The sequence below is a fragment of the Geospiza fortis genome, unplaced genomic scaffold, assembly GCF_000277835.1.
Source record: "Geospiza fortis unplaced genomic scaffold, GeoFor_1.0 scaffold900, whole genome shotgun sequence".
In the NCBI taxonomy this organism is placed as follows: domain Eukaryota; kingdom Metazoa; phylum Chordata; class Aves; order Passeriformes; family Thraupidae; genus Geospiza; species Geospiza fortis.
Window position 1 is genome coordinate 178,179 of NW_005054496.1, and position 6,930 is coordinate 185,108.

The following is a 6,930-nucleotide window of genomic DNA, read 5'->3' on the forward strand; positions in this document are numbered from 1 at the left end:
TTGTTCTTCTCATCCAAATCAAGTAGATCAAATTATTATCCCCTAGTCTTATCCTTTCACTCCTCACAAGTCTTCTCACTTGATTGTTGTTTAACTTTGTGAAACCCAACTAAACCTCCCACAAAATCAAATATGTAAAACTACAGGAAAAGTGTATTTCCTATGTATTTTCTTGCTTTTCACAGTGTTTATACAGAGCCTCTGATGATTTTTAAATGTCATTCATATTTTAAAATTATTTGATTAAATGTTTCAACAATTTTGCTTACACTTTAGTTAACTATTGCTATACCTAGCAGTCTCTCTTAGGTTGTTTATTAACTTCAAATTCAGTCCTGCATTCAAAGGAATTGACTTCCAACTGCTGTGCAAGGCTCTGTGGCACAGTTTGCCAGAGAGTGTATGGCATTATTTTTGCTTTTTAACTAGATGAGCATAACCCTCCTAATCACATTCCTATGGGATATTTCATGTATAGAAAGTGAAGATTTGCTTTCCCATGCATTGAGAGAAAATGTTATAAAACTCAATTTCCATAGTAATTGTAGAAAGCAAAGGTATCGCAGATACTCATATCCATGGAGCATCTTTGTGTTTGTCTCATATTATTATGAGATTTCTTTATTTCTTGAGTGGTTTTATGTAATTCAGCCACTTCACTTTTGTCTATGGTCAAAATCTGATTTATCAAGATAAAGCTATTATTTCCACAGGTAGATGTAACTCTTGAGCTGAAAATAAAATGTAACATACTATGGGAAAATGCAAACTAAGACATATGAGAACAAAACCTTTCTACAGCATGCTCCAAATTGGCAGGGATAGAGCAAGAAATGATGTAGTAAAAAGACTTGGGATTGATTGCTTCCATAAAATTAGCTTTGATCTGCAACGTGATATAACCGGAAGAAAGGCTAGCACAGTTTGGGGCTGCATTGATTGGAACATGTCGTGGAGCAAATAAACCAGAGACTGGGTCTTGTTTTAACTCCTTGGGGTTTTAATGCTGTGGATTTTTCCTAGACTAGCAGCCCTCAGTCTTTCTCAGTGCTGCCCTGGGGCCTCGGTTACTCTGCGTCCATCCTCGTGTTCTTGTGTTTGGGATGTCTTGTAAAGATATCAGTGGCCCAAAAATACTGATTGCAGAGAAATAAATTGGTCTGGAAGGACTGCTGTATAGAGGTAAACATAAGGTGTTCTGGTAAAATTATATGCTTAGCAGGAAAGCAGCTAAGTTGCAAATTAATGCAAAATAATGTAATTGATATATATAGAAGGAAAACAAGGATTCAGTCACACCACAGAAGCTACGATATAATTAGGAGCAGTAGAATGAACATAAAAAGGAAAAAAAGTAATTTGAATATTAAGAAAAATATTCTGTACTGCCTTTAGCCTTTCAAATAACATCCCAAGTGAGGCTGTGGGGGATTCTTGAAAATTGATCCTATAGGTATTAATTAAAGAGCCAATAAACCTGCAATCGAGAGCAATCTTATTTCTCCTGGAGGGATTGCCCAGATGATCTGTGAAATATTTTTTGTCTGCATCTCCTCTGGCTTATGCAGATGAAAGAGAAAAGCTGTAGTGGTGTCTTCAGCACAGGTGGTGATCTGGCTGTTGATGGAACATTGAGTCCACCAAGCCTGCAATGCCAAATGGAAAAGGGCAAAGAAAGGAGGCACCTGGAGGGGGATGAGCAGCAGGCACAAATGCAGTACCCTGCTGAGAGCTGCATCAAGGCAGGGGAAAGCAAAGTGCAACAGGGCCTTCAGAGAGGAAAGGAACAAAATTCTTCTTGGAGGACAAATGTGTGCTCCTATGGCTGAACCCAGAGATGCAATGGCAGCTCTGCAGCAAAACAACACTCAGTGCTCAGGGTCAAATGGTTCAGCAAAGTGCTAGGGTGCTGCCTGAAGGTCAAGGGGGTGCTTTCCTTCCCTGGTTTCAGCTCTTTTTGCTGAGTGGGTCCATGGACTGCTATGGAGGAACACTGGACCCCCTGACACCTCTGGAGCTCCCTCCCCTCTCTGGGTCTGTCCCAGCAGTGTACCCTCTCCCTCAGCCTGGGGAGACCTGATCCAGATTTTATCCCTCCCAGGATTTGATGAGAGCACTGTTGAAAGTGAAGAGCTATTTTACAGACAGGCATACAACATGTATCCATGGGTATATGTTTTCATGTATTTGAGGGAATCAAGCTGAGAGGGGTGAAGCTAAAAAGTGTTTTCTGAGTGTGTAGCAGTAAATCCAATAATATATTCCCAAATGTGTTAGGTGAAAGTCAACAGCTGAAGTAGTCATTGTATCAGCTGCTGGCTGTTCTGCACCTTGGGCTTCCCAGTCTCACTGTAGAGGAAATTATTTGTGTAGCCAGGAGCCACAAGCAGCCTGGCTGCTCCCTCTTTGAGTGTCTCATGTCTCAGCAAACACAGAAATCTGGAAGGTCTCTGTCTCATAACAGGCAGCAAAATTTTTTCCTGTCTAGAACTGGGATTTTTTCTCTTCCTTAAGAAACACCAGGTTTGAGTTCTCTCACACATTGTGGGAACTCCAGCTCCCGGGGAAGGGATTTCTGCTTGGTTTTGTGTGCACATGAGCCTGCTCAGGTGATTAGTTTGAGAGTGTGAGAGGGTAAAGCATCATAAAGAGCAACCACTCTAACACGTGGTTTATTTTGTGGAAGGCTGAGACTGTGCTATCTGGTCAAGATTGCATTTTTGCAAAAATCTATGTGATTTAATCTAATTTCACCAACATAAAGAGGAATTAAAAAATGTAGCACTTGTCATTAACTATTTGGAAATGCAAAGAAAACTGCAGCTGTTGGTTTGCTGCTTGGTTAACATTGTAGTTGTTCTCCTTATTTTCCAAATGTTTTTGGTCTATTTAATGTATCTTTACTTGTGTGTAGGTAACTTAATTGTTATGCTGATTTCTTGTAACAGAACTCCTGTTAAGTAGGTAGGTAATGAAAAATGCTAACAGTAGTGCAACACTTTTTTTCTGTCTAATTTTCTTCTATGGATATCACTTTCCCTTGTAATCACATTGGCAATTGTTTGAAGGTGTGATGGGAAAGCTTTTAAACATGTGTGTGCTCCAATTGCCTGTGAGTATCAGTAGTGGAAGTGCTTTTGAGGTCATGCAATGACAGATCAGCTCTAGTACAAGGTAACTTTTCTGACCAGGCAGCAACTAATTAATGTTACTTGTGCCATGAGAAATGACTTTCCATGGCAGCTGATAGAAATCAACCCATAATGTTAAATCAAAGAATACTGGCAATTTGCCAAGCAAGTAAAAATCACTGATACCCTGCAACAGAAAAAGAGAAGGTTCAAGTTCTCAGATAAATGGCCTTGTTGGTTATTAATCTAGATCTCATCAGAGTGGGTGCTCTAGGTTTCTTGTCTTGATACTCCTCAGAAGAAATTTGCTTTGTTTTTCCCTACCTGATTGCTATAGTCTTTAGAGGATATTTGTTTTTAAGCCACAGCCTCTGTTATTTCCTTTTGCTGCCTGAGCTCAGTGAGAACCCTGTGCCTCAGACATGCAATAAAGCCCAGTAGCAGAGGAAATAACAGTGCAGTTAACCTCTTTAACACTGATAATAAATAAGCACTAATAAGATATGTACCAGGGTGGCAATTGCCCTGACATAATGAAATTCACTAGTTTAAATAAGTGGTAACTGGTGTCATCATGCTTTTCAGTAAAGAACCTATGCAGGCACTATATTTTCTGGGTAATTTATGTGCCAGGTTTTGTAGGCAGCCTAGTTGCTGTTAAGACATTTAGTCCAAGTGGCCCAGTTTTCATAAATTCTTGACACCAAGCAGAACCCTTTGTTTTTACAGGTGCCTATCTCTGATCTGAGCTGTTCTTTAAAAATATTGTCCCAGTTGGGGGTGGGGGACTGAGCTTTCTTAGAAATCCAGTCTGTGTATTCTCTCTTTTTGCTTAAACTGCATTTCACTGGATTAAAGCCAGCTCCATTGAGGATCTGGCTCTCCAGTTGCTGCAGTGACTCTTGATAGAGCCCAGCATCTCTGCCATCAATTTATGTCCTTGCAGATCAAACAGCTCTCTTCATCCCACCCCACTGACAGCTTGTCATGACAACTGTGTGGATATACACACTCTGGAACTGGAGAGGAAGTTTGCTTCATTGCAAAGCAGCTCTTCAGGGTGGCTGAGTGAGGCATTTTGAAGGAAAAGTTAAGGTTGTCTTTGCAGCAGGCCCAATCCAGGAAAATGCAAAATGTTGCCTCTCAAATAGGTTATCTCACATCTTGGGCCCTGCTTAGAGAAACTTGTGCTGTAATTGAATTTCAATACCTACAAAAAAAAAAGGGTCCTGACTAACCAGGAGATGTTTATAAGTAGCAATATTAATTAGACAATCATAGTTTATAAAAGCCACATGAGGATGTGATTTGTGAATCGTAACTAAGGCTCAGGGATTGTGCTAATTTATTATGCTTTGGAAATAGAACTTTAAATTTGTAAGCATTGTGCCTCATTATTATGATTATTATTTTTTTTAATCCACAGTTCCCTTGACACTTATTGTGTTACTAAAAGACAAGAATAATAATACTAGAAAATGGTCATGTTTTATCTCTGTAATATTGCTGGCAAATTGAGACAGCATGGTAGCAAAATCATAGAAGAGGATTTCTCTGAAGTGCCCATGCCTTTGGTTTATGGAGCTTGTTAGATTTTCGTCCATGCTTGGTTGCAAAAAAACATCTGTTCCTGCTTTTGGGAAACATTTGTAGCACTTTTACAGAAGGATTTAATTACTGCCAGGGAAGGGTGGTTGGGTGCCATACAGTACTAAAAGATTTTTATCTATATTCATCTGTATCTATGAAGTGTAGATGACAAATAGGAACAATATTTAACTGTGACTTTAGTAACAAAGGCTACTCACTGAAGAACTGTGTGGTGAATGAGTTCAAATGATGGTCAATACTCAAAGGATTTAGTTTCAGTAGTTCACACAGTGATGTGATTTGTTACTTTTTGAGCTCTGTACCAGAATGCAGCTTGCTAAATCCTAAAACTATTAGCCACAGTAAAATCTCTAACATGAAACTTGGGTGAATCTGAGGTACTGGGAACTTTCTGAGCACATGCAGTCAATGTTGCTTATGGTTTTTTAAAGCGCTGATCACTCTTGGCTCTGAACACTATGCTTTTGATGGAGCTTTGTTTTAATAAATGATTTTCTTAGTTTTTAGTTGTCCATCTGCTGTTTGGGAGAGATCTTAGACATTTCTCTTATAATGAAGATACAATCTGATTTTATACTGTTCGGAAAGGGGGGCATCTCACTCCTCTAGAAATAACTAATGCATAAATGTGACTGATGGCATTTGATTACAACAATTTCTCTGGTAATTAGAGAGAAGTGCAATACCTGAGGCAGCAGCAATGCCAGCTTTGGCTCCCTCCTTTCTCTTCAAAAAGCTTACACCACTCTGATTTTAACAGCCTGCTTTCTCTCTGTACTACTAGAAAAATAAGCCTTTTCCCACATCTGATGACTTCCCTCATTTGAGTTATCCATGAATCCTCTGAACTCTTCATCCTTGTCAATTGTAATTGCTCCAGAGAGAGCACCAACAGCAGGTCCTGCATTCTCTTGCACGGTGCATGTCTCCAGCTGAATAGCAGAGAGGATGACTCTGCAGGCATCAAGCCAGCCTTGTCACAGATGTTCCTGAAGCTCCAGTTTGGCCTGGGGAATCTCTCTCCTGCAGCTCCCTGCTCTGCTCACACCCTTTCTGTACAGAATTTGCATGAGAAGCACAGATCCCTGCTTAGCTGGCAGGGGCAGGCCTGGGAAATTGTGGAGAAATTCTTCAGTACTTATGCATAGGGCATTACATATGGAAATTATGATGTTATTATAGCTCATAAGAAACATTTATATTAGGATGGCACCCACATGTTCTGCTCTACGTTTATGTATGCAAATAAGTGACAAAGCATTAGCAGTTTGCAACTGAGAATGTATTTTTTTTTCTTTAATCTGAGTCCTCATTCAGTCCCTGCAATGACCTGGCTGTGGCAAAGGTTCACACTGTGGTATTTGAAAATAATTTCAAACACCTTCAATGGTTTTTAGTAATACTGGCATGCCTGCACAGGCAAACAGACATAGTCTGGCCATTTCTTATACCAGCAAAAAAGTGCATTTGCCAGTTTATTTTGTGTATAGTTCTGAAATTGAAACAAGCCATAGCCCTGGGGACATCTTGCATTGTGTTTGCATGGGGGCTTTTCTCAGCACAGACACTTGGAACCCCAGCAGACACTGTTATGCTGGCAAAAAGCTTTGAGTGTCAACCTTTATTTTCTTTAAAAATTCTTGGAATTCAAAATCGAGTCATCCCACCCTTTGCCTTGCTTTTGGCTCCTAATGCTTTGCAGAAGGTTTGGTGATGGATTGGTGTGTCTGGGTGTTTGTTACACACTGATGTGCAATAGCCTGGGCAGGGTCAAGTCTTCAGAGAGATGGAGAAATCCTCCCTCAGCTTTCTCCCGAGCCCTAGGAACTCACGTCACATCTCATTCATTAGACAAACTAGCTGCTCTGAAAGCAGCATGCAAAATGTTCTGGATTACTCTGATGCAAAAACTTAGCAGCCTGTTCCCCCAAGGAGTGCCAATAACTCAACTTTTAGACCACAGAGAAAACCTAGTTTGGAGGGTCCAATTTCCGACGGCTCGAGAATGAATGCGGGGCAGCGTTTGTGAGGAGCTGGGAGCCAAAGCAGCACAGGCCTGGTGAACTGGGGGTGCCAGGCCTGCCCCACACACAGCCTCTGTGAGCTGGGGGTGCCAGGGCTGCCCCTCACACACTGTGTGAGCTGAGGGTGCCAGGGCTGCCCCTCACACGCCCCATCAGCACGGGGC